The 17,186-nt window shown below is 43.3% G+C and overlaps 1 protein-coding gene across 1 annotated transcript in view; it reads left to right on the top strand.

The window, feature by feature from the left end:
• The window catches only part of LOC138645683 (uncharacterized), a 240,895-nt gene that overhangs the window by 43,066 nt on the left and 180,643 nt on the right, over positions 1-17,186 (top strand). The gene's annotated exons all lie outside the window — the stretch shown is intronic.

Raw genomic sequence — 17,186 nt, forward strand, 5'->3', positions numbered from 1 at the left:
GAACTTTATGTAGACTCCTAATAAGACCAAATGTGGCTGTAAAAGAGCTGCAGTGGCCTCTTGTGCCCAAAATAATGACATAGACGTACTTTCTAGAGCTGGGTGAACCCGAACAGTAAAGCTCGGCGTCCGTACCGGGCACACAACACGAACTTCACCAGGAAGTCCATTTTACTGTTCAGGTTCGGCTCCCCGAACACCGGGTGTTTGTCGCTCTGTCATGTGTATGACATCGCAGAAAGCACTGCCTCTGATCGGCGGTAAAATCATCACAGCCGGTCAGAGAACCACGGTTACAACAATGTCAAAAGACAGTGTGAGCTCGCTGCTGTGATCGGAGGTATAACGTTTACATCCGGTCACTGGTGTCGGCAGATAGGACTACAACTCTCAACAGCCTATGCCTGCTACTGCTAAGAACGGCGAGAACAGGAGCGGCTGATGGGAGTCTTCATCAGTCGGTGCCTACGCTCTAAGTAAATAATGAAAAAACAAACGGCATGGGTTCCCCTGTATTTTTTATATCCAGCCAGGCAAAACTGACCTCTGGGGGCTGCAACCCTCAGCTGTCAGCTTCAGCAAGGCTGGTTATCAAGAATAGTGGGGTCCCCATGCCGTGTTTTAAAATTATTTAAATAATTTTAAATAATGATGTGTGTCTCCTCCATTTTTGACAACCAGCCTTGCTAAAGCAGACAGCTGGGGGCTGGTATTCCAAGGCTGGCAAGGGGCCATGGATATTCACCTCCCCCCCCCCCCAACTTAAAAATAGCAGCCCGCAGCTGCCCAGAAAAGGCGCATCTATTAAATGCTACAATTCTGGCATATTGCCCAGCTGTTCCCACTTGCCCTGGAGTAGGGGCAAGTGGGGCTCATATTTGTGGGGTTGATGTCACCTTTGTATTGTCTGGTGACATCAAGCCCATAGCTTAGTAATGGAAAAGCGTCTATGAGACACCTATCTATTACTAATCCTATAGTTGTATGGTAAATAGAGACACAGCCAGAATAAAGTCCTTTAATAGAAATAAAACAAAATACACTTTTACTTTTTTTATTTAAAAATAATAAAAAACACAGCTATACTCACCTAACACCTATTCCACGGAAGCCCTCGCTCTCCTGTAATAAAACTAAAATAAAAAACAACAACATACCATACCTGTCCGTCATTCTGTCTAACACCATAATCCATGTCTGAGATAAACAGTTTTCAACCTGGATGGTGCTAAGATGCGAGCACAGCATCACTGAGCAGTGGTGAACTCATCATCGTTACCACCCATCACTGAGGCTGCGTGGGATGGAGGGATGGCTTACCGGACGAATGGATGAGGGATGGATGGCTGTATGGGTGAGGGATGGGTGGAGAGATGAATGGAGATATGCCTTGACGGATGGATGAGGAATGGATTTACAGGTAGCTGGATGAGGGGATAGCTCGAATTCATAGTGGTCCACACCGTAATCAATCTCTGCAACATGCGCCCTTCAGCAAGAAAGGTGGAATCATGCGACCGTTCATGCTGAGAATCAAAGAAGAATGAGCTGCAGTGAGCGGGCCGGGAACTACGGTGATCACCACTACCACAATGAGAAAACGTCTCACAGTGCAGCACTGAGTTCACCGCGGTTCACCGTCAGAGATTTCTCCCGATGTACTGCGATGAACTCTCTGCTATATAGTGAGACTTTTTCTCACTGAGTGAGCGAGAGTACAAGAATATAACTACTATAATACTGCCCCTATATACAAGAATATAACTACTATAATACTGCTCCTATGTACAAGAATATAACTACTATAATACTGCTCCTATGTACAAGAATATAACTACTATAATACTGCTCCTATGTACAAGAATATAACTACTATAATAATGCTCCTATGTACAAGAATATAACTACTATAATACTGACACTATGTACAAGAATATAACTACTATAATACTACCCCTATGTACAAGAATATAACTACTATAATACTGCTCCTATGTACAGAATATAAGTACTATAATACTGCTCCTATGTACAGGAATATAACTACTATAATACTGCTCCTATGTACAAGAATATAACTACTATAATACTGCTCCTATGTACAGAATATAAGTACTATAATGATCTTTTTATTTTAAAACTGACAACCATATATTACAAATATATTACATTAAAATCACAAGACAATAAATAACAATGGAAATACATAATGTTGTTACATCACTTTACACGATAGCATTGACAAATCCCGATACATGGATGTTCCTCCAGGTCACATTACCCGGGTTCCTCCTCATATCCTTCTTATATATGGCCTTGAGACTTTCTAGGATCTTATACCTGACAGTATCACAGGACAGGACCTCCTTATTGATGAGCAGGCAGCACCGCACACACCACAGGTGGTAGATGGTCACCACATTTATTATATACAGGGAGCTCCTGTTATACGCCCTGAGCTGAGGCTGAAAGTCTCCGTACAGCAGTTGACCATATGACTGTCTCACCAGGTGCGGTAACTTTAGGGACAAGGACACAGACTCCCATACCTGCATACTAAAGGGACACTCTAACAGCAGATGCTCCATGGTCTCCAGTATATGGGGGCACTCTTCTCTGGGACAGGATCTGTCGGACACATTCCTGGACTTTAGATTATCCCTAACGTACATTTTACCATGTAGCGCCAGCCACGCTACATCTCTCATATGAGGGGGAACTCTGGGATCGAGCACGTTTCTTGCAGCCTGTTTTACATCTACACTTGGGGCGCCCCTCAGTTGTACCTGGACACTGAAGTGAGAAGACAGGACATTCTTATACAGCTCCTTTCTACTGAGCTGCTTGACGTCATCATACAAGATCCTCCATCTGATGACCTTACTTATTATGTGGACACCATACCAAGACACATTATTCTTTATTCTTCCGGAGATTCTCTTGATGGAGTCCCCTACTGACCACACAGACACAAACTGCTGGATCTGGCTCTTAAACAAACAAGACCATGGCACCTTCTCCGAATTCTTACAAAACGAAAAATTCTTCATAAGAAACAAGACATTAAAGAAGAGCTCTGGACAAGGCATGGAGAGGCCACCATCCTTATGAGGGAGATAGACAATGTATCTCCTGACCACATTCACTCTGTTACCCCACAAAAAGTGAAAGAAGACATTGGTAAGTCTGGGAGCAGCGTATCTGGCACCGGGAACACCACACTGATATAGAGGAAGAGCGGGAGCAGGAAGGTCTTCAGCAGGCGGACCTTCTCCAGATATGTCAGCTTCCAGTGTTTCCAGCTCTGCACCTTCCGCTCACACACCACCAGCTTCTCCTCCCAATTCACCTTCCCATCATCTACAGCACCGAACACAACTCCCAGAATCTTCACCTGACCCTGAACTTTTCTGAAGGGCACAGAGAAGACATCATGGTCACCTCCCAGCCACAGCGCCTCACTCTTCTCCATGTTCACAGCGGAGTTAGATACATTGGAGAAGGATGTGATCTCCTGCTGTAGAGCCACACAGTCATCTTTAGAAGATACCACAACCGACACATCATCAGCATAGGCACAGAACTTTACATCCTCCACCATACTCTGCAGGTGGCATCTCAGCCCTGTGAAATCCCTGTGATCCTGGACCCTTCTGAGAAAAGGATCCAGACTGAAGACATACAACAATGGGCTAAGAGGACATCCCTGCCTCACCCCTGACATGATCGCGAAGGGCTCGGCCAAGTGCCCATTAATCAGCGGCAGGCTTATAGCTCCCTTATACAGAAACCGCAGCCATTGCACAAACCGCACTGGGAGGCCATACTGCAACAACACTTGATACAGGTAGTCATGGTGGACTCTATCAAAGGCTTTACTCTGGTCTAAGCCCACAATATAAGCCCCCACATGGTGCTGCTTAATGTACGTCACAGCTTCCCTCACCAACAGCAATGAGTCCTCTATCGTCCGACCCTTCACACCACACGTCTGGTTGGCGATGATGAGCTCACCCGCCACCTCACTCAGCCGATAATACAAGATCTTGGCCAGAATTTTATAATCCGTGTTCAGCAAAGACAATGGACGCCAGTTCTTTATATCTTTTAGATTTCCTTTCTTTGCCAAAAGAACCAGAACAGACTTATACTGGGACTGTAAGAGCTTCCCTGCAGAGAGGCAATCATTATAGACCTGCACCAGGTCCGGAGCTAATAAGTCCCTGAACTCTCTATAAAACTCGCTGGTCAGGCCGTCCAGCCCCGGGCTCTTGTTGGCCTTTAAGGAGTCGATGCTCTTCCTCACCTCCTCCTCAGTTATCGGAGCGGCCATACTAGCTGCCTGCGCTGGGTCTACCGTTGGTAGGGACACCCCCTTCAGATAGGCTTTAATGTCCTCCTTATTGAGATCAGACCCTTTATAAAGATCTCTATAATAATCACCAATGATCTTGTGGACTTTCTCCTGCTGTGACTGCTCCACCCCATTCTCATCCAACAAGCCAGTGATTAGCTTCTTACTGACCCTGTTTTTACAGGCACTAAAGGGATCTGGGTTATGAACGCCCCAATTATCAAACTGTCCCTCTGCCTTGAGAGACTTGAGGCGATCGTACTGCAGCTCCCTCATTCGCTGCTTTATATGGCTGACGGTCCGCCCGTCCACCTCCTCACCGCCATTCATCCTGCTATATAGCCGGCTCAGGTGCAGTCTCAGGGCAGAGTATCTCATATACTCCATATTACTATGTTTCCTGGCTGCTCGTATAATAAACTGCTTGATATCACTTTTCATGATCTCCCACCACTCGGCTGTGTCATCACACATACATTGGGTGGTCCTACGATCATTATAGAAGGTGGTGAAGGCCTCTCTGAACCCTGGATCTTGGATCCCAGAGCTATTCACCTTCCAGTACCCCTTTCCACAGACCATAGCTTGGGCCAGATCAAGCGTCACACTCACCATACAATGGTCAGAGAACTCCAGAGGGCTGATCCTGTAATGAGAACATCTCGCCTCCCTCTTTATATACACCCGGTCTATTCTGCTGGCATTACCCCCCTTATGGTATGTGTATGTCTTCCTGCTATAATAGGAACCATAAGGGTCTACTAAATGGGCCTGCTGGATTATGTTATTAAGAAACGTCTCATCATATCTCAGTTTCTTGTGACTGCTGGATCTATCCACATTACTAGATACATTATTAAAATCCCCACACAATATAAACACTTTAGAGGTAAAGCAATATGGCTTCATATGATCAAACAGCTCCCTCCGCTCTTTCCTCGTCTGCGGAGCATAAATGTTTATTGCTCTATAATGCATAGAATCCAATGTAAAATCCAGCAACAGACAGCGGCCCGGACAGATCTCCAGGACTCTGTCCACCTGGACATCCATGGTATTAAAGAGGATCCCCACACCGTCATTTCTCTCCAGCCCGAAGGACCAGAATGATGGACCCAGTCTCCAGTCTCTCTTGGCTGCATACACCTGGGCATTGCACTTCAGATACGTCTCCTGCAAGAAGAAGACGTCTGATCTCTCATCAGACAAACGCTGGTAAATCGCCTGCCGCCGGCTACCAGTCCTCACACTGTTCACATTAATGGAGCTTATTCTCAGCCGCATCCTGATTACTTAGACTTTCTGGTCTTCTTCCTCCTTCCACTGCTGTCACCTGCAGTGCCCCATCTCTTTGTGGACACGGGAGGATCAGGATCCATCTCATCAGAGGCATTTTCTATGATGTATGAAGAACCTTGCTCCATTTGTGCCTCTTCTTCTTTGTCTTCTTCTCCCAGTACATTGTAACGTCCGGGACTTATCGAAAACAATGGAGACTCAGAGGTTTTCTGGACTGTTGTGAATTTTCTGGAAGAATCCACAAAGGCATTTTTTCTTTTTATAGTCACAAAACCTTCCTCATCCACAGTGGACACTGCGGACAATTTATCTGCTTCAACAGATGTGCTGGGCTGAAGCTTGGACAGTCTGGCAACAGGTTTCCTGGACACCTTAAGTCTCTCCTTAGTAACTGGCATTTTATGCCTTCCTTTAGTGGCTGACCAGTGATTAGATCTTACTTTAATGGCTGATGGTGGTTTTGCCCTGGCTGGTGGCACTTTAGGTGTTTCTTCAGTGGCTGGTGGTCCTAGTAATGCAGCATTCGTTAGTAGTATCTCAGACTCTGGAACATGTTGACTGCTACTATGGCTTGTCACCTCATCAGTGCCGGCTTCTTTGACAACATCTGCACCTCTGGTGACTTCTTTTTCTGTCATTTCCAAGGAGGTCTGGCCATAATATTTATTATGTTCTGCATATGGGCAATCACGGAACGTATGTCCGGGTCCGGTGCACAAGTTACAGATAACGGGTCCTGTGCATGTGTCCCTTGTATGCCCGGACTGTCCACATAATGAGCACGTGATCCGAGAGCAGTTCATGGCGAGGTGCCTGCCCCCACATCTATGGCACAGACGTGGCTGACCGGGGTAGTAGCATATCCCCCTCTCTGAGCCCAGGTAGAAGGAGTGCGGCAGATGTCTGGTTACACCATTCTCTTGTAGGAGCTGGATTTTCACAGAATATCCTCCATTCCATATTTGCTCCTCATCATAGATCTTCTCGGGATGACTTCTCACCATGCATTGTCGGCTCAGCCAGTGCTGCAGATCTGCCAGCGCCACCACCTCAGACTGGAACAGAACAGTGGCCGTTATCTCCTGCGGCTTAGACAGCTGGATACACTGAAGATGATCCCAGATCTCATCTCCTCTGGTGTCATTATAGATGTTCCAGAACAGATCCAGATCACACTGAAGCTTAAAGCTGATGTCATAGATCCTGCTGGATGGGACATGGATCAGAGCGTAGACCTCAGACGCCTTAAACTTCATAAACTCTTTCAGAAGAACTTTTCCAATATAGATTCTGGATGGGATCTTCTCCTCTGGTCCCGTGTACTTTATCCTGACTGCGTTCCTCCTCTGAGTTGGAGGGTTCACTAGTCTTGTGACATTGGAGAACAGTCTCCTGAACTGATGTTGGTCAGCAGAAGGGTCAGTGCTAGAGCTTTCCCCAGCCGCAGGTGGATCAGTGCTGGAGCTTTCCCCAGCCGCAGGTGGATCAGTGCTGGAGCTTTCCCCAGCTGCAGGTGGATCAGTGCTGGAGCCTTCCCCAGCCGCAGGTGGATCAGTGCCGGAGCCTTCCCCAGCCGCAGGTGGATCAGTGCCGGAGCCTTCCCCAGCCGCAGGTGGATCAGTGCTGGAGCCTTCCCCACCAACAGGTGGACCAGTGCTGGAGCTTTCCCCAGCCGCAGGTGGATCAGTGCTGGAGCCTTCCCCAGCCACAGGTGGATCAGTGCTGGAGTCTTCCCCAGCCGCAGGTGGATCAGTGCTGGAGTCTTCCCCAGCCGCAGGTGGATCAGTGCTGGAGCCTTCCCCAGCCACAGGTGGATCAGTGCTGGAGCTCTCCCCAGCCGCAGGTGGATCAGTGCTGGAGCCTTCCCCAGCCGCAGGTGGATCAGTGCTGGAGTCTTCCCCAGCCGCAGGTGGATCAGTGCTGGAGCCTTCCCCAGCCGCAGGTGGATCAGTGCCGGAGCCTTCCCCAGCCGCAGGTGGATCAGTGCTGGAGTCTTCCCCACCAACAGGTGGACCAGTGCTGGAGCTTTCCCCAGCCGCAGGTGGATCAGTGCTGGAGCCTTCCCCAGCCGCAGGTGGATCAGTGCTGGAGCTTTCCCCAGCCGCAGGTGGATCAGTGCTGGAGCTTTCCCCAGCCGCAGGTGGATCAGTGCTGGAGCTTTCCCCAGCTGCAGGTGGATCAGTGCTGGAGCCTTCCCCAGCCGCAGGTGGATCAGTGCTGGAGCCTTCCCCAGCCGCAGGTGGATCAGTGCCGGAGCCTTCCCCAGCCGCAGGTGGATCAGTGCTGGAGCCTTCCCCACCAACAGGTGGACCAGTGCTGGAGCTTTCCCCAGCCGCAGGTGGATCAGTGCTGGAGCCTTCCCCAGCCACAGGTGGATCAGTGCTGGAGTCTTCTCCAGCCGCAGGTGGATCAGTGCTGGAGTCTTCCCCAGCCGCAGGTGGATCAGTGCTGGAGCCTTCCCCAGCCACAGGTGGATCAGTGCTGGAGCTCTCCCCAGCCGCAGGTGGATCAGTGCTGGAGCCTTCCCCAGCCGCAGGTGGATCAGTGCTGGAGTCTTCCCCAGCCGCAGGTGGATCAGTGCTGGAGCCTTCCCCAGCCGCAGGTGGATCAGTGCCGGAGCCTTCCCCAGCCGCAGGTGGATCAGTGCTGGAGTCTTCCCCACCAACAGGTGGACCAGTGCTGGAGCTTTCCCCAGCCGCAGGTGGATCAGTGCTGGAGTCTTCCCCACCAACAGGTGGACCAGTGCTGGAGCTTTCCCCAGCCGCAGGTGGATCAGTGCTGGAGCCTTCCCCAGCCGCAGGTGGATCAGTGCTGGAGCCTTCCCCAGCCACAGGTGGATCAGTGCTGGAGTCTTCCCCAGCCGCAGGTGGATCAGTGCTGGAGTCTTCCCCAGCCGCAGGTGGATCAGTGCTGGAGCCTTCCCCAGCCACAGGTGGATCAGTGCTGGAGCTCTCCCCAGCCGCAGGTGGATCAGTGCTGGAGCCTTCCCCAGCCGCAGGTGGATCAGTGCTGGAGTCTTCCCCAGCCGCAGGTGGATCAGTGCTGGAGCCTTCCCCAGCCACAGGTGGATCAGTGCTGGAGTCTTCCCCAGCCGCAGGTGGATCAGTGCTGGAGCTCTCCCCAGCCGCAGGTGGATCAGTGCTGGAGCCTTCCCCAGCCGCAGGTGGATCAGTGCTGGAGCCTTCCCCAGCCGCAGGTGGATCAGTGCTGGAGTCTTCCCCAGCCGCAGGTGGATCAGTGCTGGAGCCTTCCCCAGCCTCAGGTGGACCAGTGCTGGAGCCTTCCCCAGCCGCAGGTGGACCAGTGCTGGAGCCTTCCCCAGCCACAGGTGGATCAGTGCTGGAGCCTTCCCCAGCCGCAGGTGGATCAGTGCTGGAGTCTTCCCCAGCCGCAGGTGGATCAGTGCTGGAGCCTTCCCCAGCCGCAGGTGGATCAGTGCTGGAGTCTTCCCCATCCGCAGGTGGATCAGTGCTGGAGCCTTCCCCAGCCGCAGGTGGATCAGTGCTGGAGCCTTCCCCAGCCACAGGTGGATCAGTGCTGGAGCCTTCCCCAGCCGCAGGTGGACCAGTGCTGGAGCCTTCCCCAGCCGCAGGTGGATCAGTGCTGGAGCCTTCCCCAGCCGCAGGTGGATCAGTGCTGGAGCCTTCCCCAGCCGCAGGTGGATCAGTGCTGGAGCCTTCCCCAGCCGCAGGTGGATCAGTGCTGGAGTCTTCCCCAGCCGCAGGTGGATCAGTGCTGGAGCCTTCCCCAGCCGCAGGTGGATCAGTGCTGGAGTCTTCCCCAGCCGCAGGTGGATCAGTGCTGGAGCCTTCCCCAGCCACAGGTGGACCAGTGCTGGAGCCTTCCCCAGCCGCAGGTGGATCAGCGCCGGAGCTTCCTCCAGCCCCATGATTACTAACACCTGTTTGTGCTGCAAAAACATCCAGATCCACTACTGATTGTTGTACAATGCAGTCTCCATTCACTGACATGGAGGGTTCAGAGTCCATTACTACTGACGGCTCACAGTCCATTATTACTGCAGTGTGGACTCCATTCACTGACATGCATGACATAGACTCCATTACCACTGACTGATGTACAATATTGTCTCTATTCACTGACATGGAGGGTACAGACTCCATTATAGTGTTTGTATCTATTGCAGACAGGCGAGCACCAGTGAGCGGGGTCTCACGCACAGCACTGAGCGGGGTCTCACACACAGCACTGAGCGGGGTCTCACACACAGCACTGAGCGGGGTCTCACACACAGCACTGAGCGGGGTCTCACACACAGCACTGAGCGGGGTCTCACACACAGCACTGAGCGGGGTCTCACACACAGCACTGAGCGGGGTCTCACACACAGCACTGAGCGGGGTCTCACACACAGCACTGAGCGGGGTCTCACACACAGCACTGAGCGGGGTCTCACACACAGCACTGAGCGGGGTCTCACACACAGCACTGAGCGGGGTCTCACACACAGCACTGAGCGGGGTCTCACATACAAAGTCAGTACAGGGGGCACTTTCTTTATCACACATAGGAGCTGTGCTCACTTCATTGCTGCACACAGAGTCCACTGCAGTTAACCCCTCGTTTGCTGACACACTTTCCTCTGGAGCATTATCTGCTGCCTCAGACCCCTCACATTGTGCGGCTGATATAAATTCTGCATTTCTTTCTGAACTTCCTTGCTCCACACGGTGCACAGTTTTATTTTTAATGTCCTTTTTACCAATTAAACTTTTACTTTTTCTAGTCTCCTTCTCGGCTCTGGATCCCCTTTTTTTTCTCCATAGCCCAAGTTACCTTTCTGGGCACAGAGTTTACATTTTTGTCCAGGTTTTCTTTCCGAATGGCCAGCTCTCGTCTGCAGTCATCCAGGCTCTCACTTTTCATCAGTTTTATTTTTGGATCAGTCTCATTCTGGATTTCATCTTTTAATTTGCAGATTTGCAATTCCAGCTTAATAATACTTTGCCTTGTAACTTTAGTACTCAGTCGAGCAACATAACAAGCAGGTTTGGAAGACTCACCAGCCACCATTTCCAGGTTTCCATTACCATCAGGTCCATGCTGCAGGCCACACTCCGGGCTGGGAGCTTCCCCTGGATCATCAGCCCAGCTTCCCTCCCCTCCACCTGGGTCAGAAGCCGAGACCACCGCCCTGCTGGGAGCTCACAAACACACGTCTATCCTCTCCTATGGACAAGGATAGAACTACTATAATACTGCCCCTATGTACAAGAATATAACTACTATAATACTGCCCCTATGTACAAGAATATAACTACTATAATACTGCCCCTATGTACAAGAATATAACTACTATAATACTGCCTCCTATGTACAAGAATATAACTGCTATAATACTGCCCCTATGTACAAGAATATAACTACTATAATACTGCCCCTATGTACAAGAATATAACTACTATAATACTGCTCCTATGTACAAGAATATAACTACTATAATACTGCCCCTATGTACAAGAATATAACTACTATAATACTGCCCCCTATGTACAAGAATATAACTACTATAATACTGCCTCCTATGTACAAGAATATAACTACTATAATACTGCTCCTATGTACAAGAATATAACTACTATAATACTGCTCCTATGTACAAGAATATAACTATTATAATACTGCTCCTATGTACAAGAATATAACTACTATAATACTGCCCCTATGTACAAGAATATAACTACTATAATACTGCCCCTATGTACAAGAATATAACTACTATAATAATGCTCCTATGTACAAGAATATAACTACTATAATACTGCCCCCTATGTACAAGAATATAACTAGTATAATACTGCCCCTATGTACAAGAATATAACTACTATAATACTGCTCCTATGTACAAGAATATAACTACTATAATACTGCCTCCTATGTACAAGAATATAACTACTATAATACTGCCCCCTATGTACAAGAATATAACTACTATAATACTGCTCCTATGTACAAGAATATAACTACTATAATACTGCCTCCTATGTACATGAATATAACTACTATAATACTGCCCCTATGTACAAGAATATAACTACTATAATACTGCCCCTATGTACAAGAATATAACTACTATAATACTGCCCCTATGTACAAGAATATAACTACTATAATACTGCCCCTATGTACAAGAATATAACTACTATAATAATGCTCCTATGTACAAGAATATAACTACTATAATAATGCTCCTATGTACATGAATATAACTACTATAATACTGCCCCTATGTACAAGAATATAACTACTATAATACTGCTCCTATGTACAAGAATATAACTACTATAATACTGACCCTATGTACAAGAATATAACTACTATAATACTGCTCCTATGTACAAGAATATAACTACTATAATACTGCTCCTATGTACAAGAATATAACTACTATAATACTGCTCCTATGTACAAGAATATAACTACTATAATACTGCCCCTATGTACAAGAATATAACTACTATAATACTGCCCCCTATGTACAAGAATATAACTAGTATAATACTGCCCCTATGTACAAGAATATAACTACTATAATACTGCTCCTATGTACAAGAATATAACTACTACAATACTGCCCCTGTGTACAAAAATATAACTACTATAATACTGCCCCTATGTACAAGAATATAACTACTATAATACTGCTCCTATGTGCAAGAATATAACTACTATAATACTGCACCCTATGTACAAGAATATAACTACTATAATACTGCCCCTATATACAAGAATATAACTACTATAATACTGCTCCTATGTACAAGAATATAACTACTATAATACTGCTCCCTATATACAAGAATATAACTACTATAATACTGCTCCTATGTACAAGAATATAACTACTACAATACTGCCCCTGTGTACAAAAATATAACTACTATAATACTGCCCCTATGTACAAGAATATAACTACTATAATACTGCTCCTATGTACAAGAATATAACTACTATAATACTGACCCTATGTACAAGAATATAACTACTATAATACTGCTCCTATGTACAAGAATATAACTACTATAATACTGCTCCCTATGTACAAGAATATAACTACTATAATACTGCCCCTATGTACAAGAATATAACTACTATAATACTGCCCCTATGTACAAGAATATAACTACTATAATACTGCCCCTATATACAAGAATATAACTACTATAATACTGCCCCTATGTACAAGAATATAACTACTATAATACTGCTCCTATGTACAAGAATATAACTACTATAATACTGCTCCTATGTACAAGAATATAACTACTATAATACTGCCCCCTATGTACAAGAATATAACTACTATAATACTGCTCCTATGTACAAGAATATAACTACTATAACACTGCTCCTATGTACAAGAATATAACTACTATAATACTGCTCCTATGTACAAGAATATAACTACTATAATACTGCCCCTATGTACAAGAATATAACTACTATAATACTGCCCCCTATGTACAAGGATATAACTACTATAATACTGCCCCTATGTACAAGAATATAACTACTATAATACTGCTCCTATGTACAAGAATATAACTACTATAATACTGCTCCTATGTACAAGAATATAACTGCTATAATACTGCTCCTATGTACAAGAATATAACTACTATAATACTGCTCCTATGTACAAGAATATAACTACTATAATACTGCTCCCTATATACAAGAATATAACTACTATAATACTGCTCCCTATGTACAAGAACATAACTACTATAATACTGCCCCTATGTACAAGAATATAACTACTATAATACTGCCCCTATGTACAAGAATATAACTACTATAATACTGCCCCTATATACAAGAATATAACTACTATAATACTGCCCCTATGTACAAGAATATAACTACTATAATACTGCTCCTATGTACAAGAATATAACTACTATAATACTGCTCCTATGTACAAGAATATAACTACTATAATACTGCTCCTATGTACAAGAATATAACTACTATAATACTGCTCCTATGTACAAGAATATAACTACTATAATACTGCTCCCTATATACAAGAATATAACTACTATAATACTGCTCCCTATGTACAAGAATATAACTACTATAATACTGCCCCTATGTACAAGAATATAACTACTATAATACTGCCCCTATGTACAAGAATATAACTACTATAATACTGCCCCTATATACAAGAATATAACTACTATAATACTGCCCCTATGTACAAGAATATAACTACTATAATACTGCTCCTATGTACAAGAATATAACTACTATAATACTGCTCCTATGTACAAGAATAAAACTACTATAATACTGCTCCTATGTACAAGAATATAACTACTATAATACTGCTCCTATGTACAAGAATATAACTACTATAATACTGCCCCTATGTACAGGAATATAACTACTATAATACTGCCCCCTATGTACAAGGATATAACTACTATAATACTGCCCCTATGTACAAGAATATAACTACTATAATACTGCTCCTATGTACAAGAATATAACTACTATAATACTGCCCCCTATGTACAAGAATATAACTACTATAATACTGCTCCTATGTACAAGAATATAACTACTATAATACTGCTCCTATGTACAAGAATATAACTACTATAATACTGCCCCTATGTACAAGAATATAACTACTATAATACTGCCCCCTATGTACAAGGATATAACTACTATAATACTGCCCCTATGTACAAGAATATAACTACTATAATACTGCTCCTATGTACAAGAATATAACTACTATAATACTGCTCCTATGTACAAGAATATAACTGCTATAATACTGCTCCTATGTACAAGAATATAACTACTATAATACTGCTCCTATGTACAAGAATATAACTACTATAATACTGCTCCCTATATACAAGAATATAACTACTATAATATTGCTCCTATGCACAAGAATATAACTACTATAATACTGCTCCTATGTACAAGAATATAACTACTATAATACTGCTCCTATGTACAAGAATATAACTACTATAATACTGCTCCTATGTACAAGAATATAACTACTATAATACTGCCCCTATGTACAGGAATATAACTACTATAATACTGCCCCTATGTACAAGAATATAACTACTATAATACTGCCCCCTATGTACAAGGATATAACTACTATAATACTGCCCCTATGTACAAGAATATAACTACTATAATACTGCTCCTATGTACAAGAATATAACTACTATAATACTGCTCCTATGTACAAGAATATAACTGCTATAATACTGCTCCTATGTACAAGAATATAACTACTATAATACTGCTCCTATGTACAAGAATATAACTACTATAATACTGCTCCCTATATACAAGAATATAACTACTATAATACTGCTCCCTATGTACAAGAATATAACTACTATAATACTGCCCCTATGTACAAGAATATAACTACTATAATACTGCCCCTATGTACAAGAATATAACTACTATAATACTGCCCCTATATACAAGAATATAACTACTATAATACTGCCCCTATGTACAAGAATATAACTACTATAATACTGCTCCTATGTACAAGAATATAACTACTATAATACTGCTCCTATGTACAAGAATATAACTACTATAATACTGCTCCTATGTACAAGAATATAACTACTATAATACTGCCCCTATGTACAGGAATATAACTACTATAATACTGCCCCTATGTACAAGAATATAACTACTATAATACTGCCCCCTATGTACAAGGATATAACTACTATAATACTGCCCCTATGTACAAGAATATAACTACTATAATACTGCTCCTATGTACAAGAATATAACTACTATAATACTGCTCCTATGTACAAGAATATAACTGCTATAATACTGCTCCTATGTACAAGAATATAACTACTATAATACTGCTCCTATATACAAGAATATAACTACTATAATACTGCTCCCTATATACAAGAATATAACTACTATAATACTTGCTCCTATGCACAAGAATATAACTACTATAATACTGCTCCTATGTACAAGAATATAACTGCTATAATACTGCTCCTATGTACAAGAATATAACTACTATAATACTGCCCCTATGAACAAGAATATAACTACTATAATACTGCCCCTATGTACAAGAATATAACTACTATAATACTGCCCCTATAGTACAAGAATATAACTACTATAATACTGCCCCTATGTACAAGAATATAACTACTATAATACTGCTCCTATGTACAAGAATATAACTACTATAATACTGCTCCTATGTACAAGAATATAACTACTATAATACTGCTCCTATGTACAAGAATATAACTACTATAATACTGCTCCTATGTACAAGAATATAACTACTATAATACTGCTCCTATGTACAAGAATATAACTACTATAATACTGCTCCTATGTACAAGAATATAACTACTATAATACTGCTCCTATGTACAAGAATATAACTACTATAATACTGCCCCTATGTACAAGAATATAACTACTATAATACTGCCCCTATGTACAAGAATATAACTACTATAATACTGCCCCTATGTACAAGGATATAACTACTATAATACTGCCCCTATGTACAAGAATATAACTACTATAATACTGCCCCTATGTACAAGAATATAACTACTATAATACTGCCCCTATAGTACAAGAATATAACTACTATAATACTGCCCCTATGTACAAGAATATAACTACTATAATACTGCCCCTATGTACAAGAATATAACTGCTATAATACTGCTCCTATGTACAAGAATATAACTACTATAATACTGCTCCTATGTACAAGAATATAACTACTATAATACTGCTCCTATGTACAAGAATATAACTACTATAATACTGCCCCTATGTACAAGAATATAACTACTATAATACTGCCCCTATGTACAAGAATATAACTGCTATAATACTGCTCCTATGTACAAGAATATAACTACTATAATACTGCCCCTATGTACAAGAATATAACTACTATAATACTGCTCCTATGTACAAGAATATAACTACTATAATACTGCTCCTATGTACAAGAATATAACTACTATAATACTGCTCCTATGTACAAGAATATAACTACTATAATACTGCTCCTATGTACAAGAATATAACTACTATAATACTGCTCCTATGTACAAGAATATAACTACTATAATACTGCTCCTATGTACAAGAATATAACTACTATAATACTGCTCCTATGTACAAGAATATAACTACTATAATACTGCTCCCTATGTACAAGAATATAACTACTATAATACTGCCCCTATGTACAAGAATATAACTACTATAATACTGCCCCTATGTACAAGAATATAACTACTATAATACTGCCCCTATGTACAAGAATATAACTACTATAATACTGCCCCTATGTACAAGAATATAACTACTATAATACTGCCCCTATGTACAAGGAATATAACTACTATAATACTGCCCCTATGTACAAGAATATAACTACTATAATACTGCCCCTATGTACAAGAATACTAACTACTATAATACTGCCCCTATGTACAAG

The sequence above is a fragment of the Ranitomeya imitator genome, chromosome 7 (genome assembly GCF_032444005.1).
Source record: "Ranitomeya imitator isolate aRanImi1 chromosome 7, aRanImi1.pri, whole genome shotgun sequence".
Lineage (NCBI taxonomy): Eukaryota > Metazoa > Chordata > Amphibia > Anura > Dendrobatidae > Ranitomeya > Ranitomeya imitator.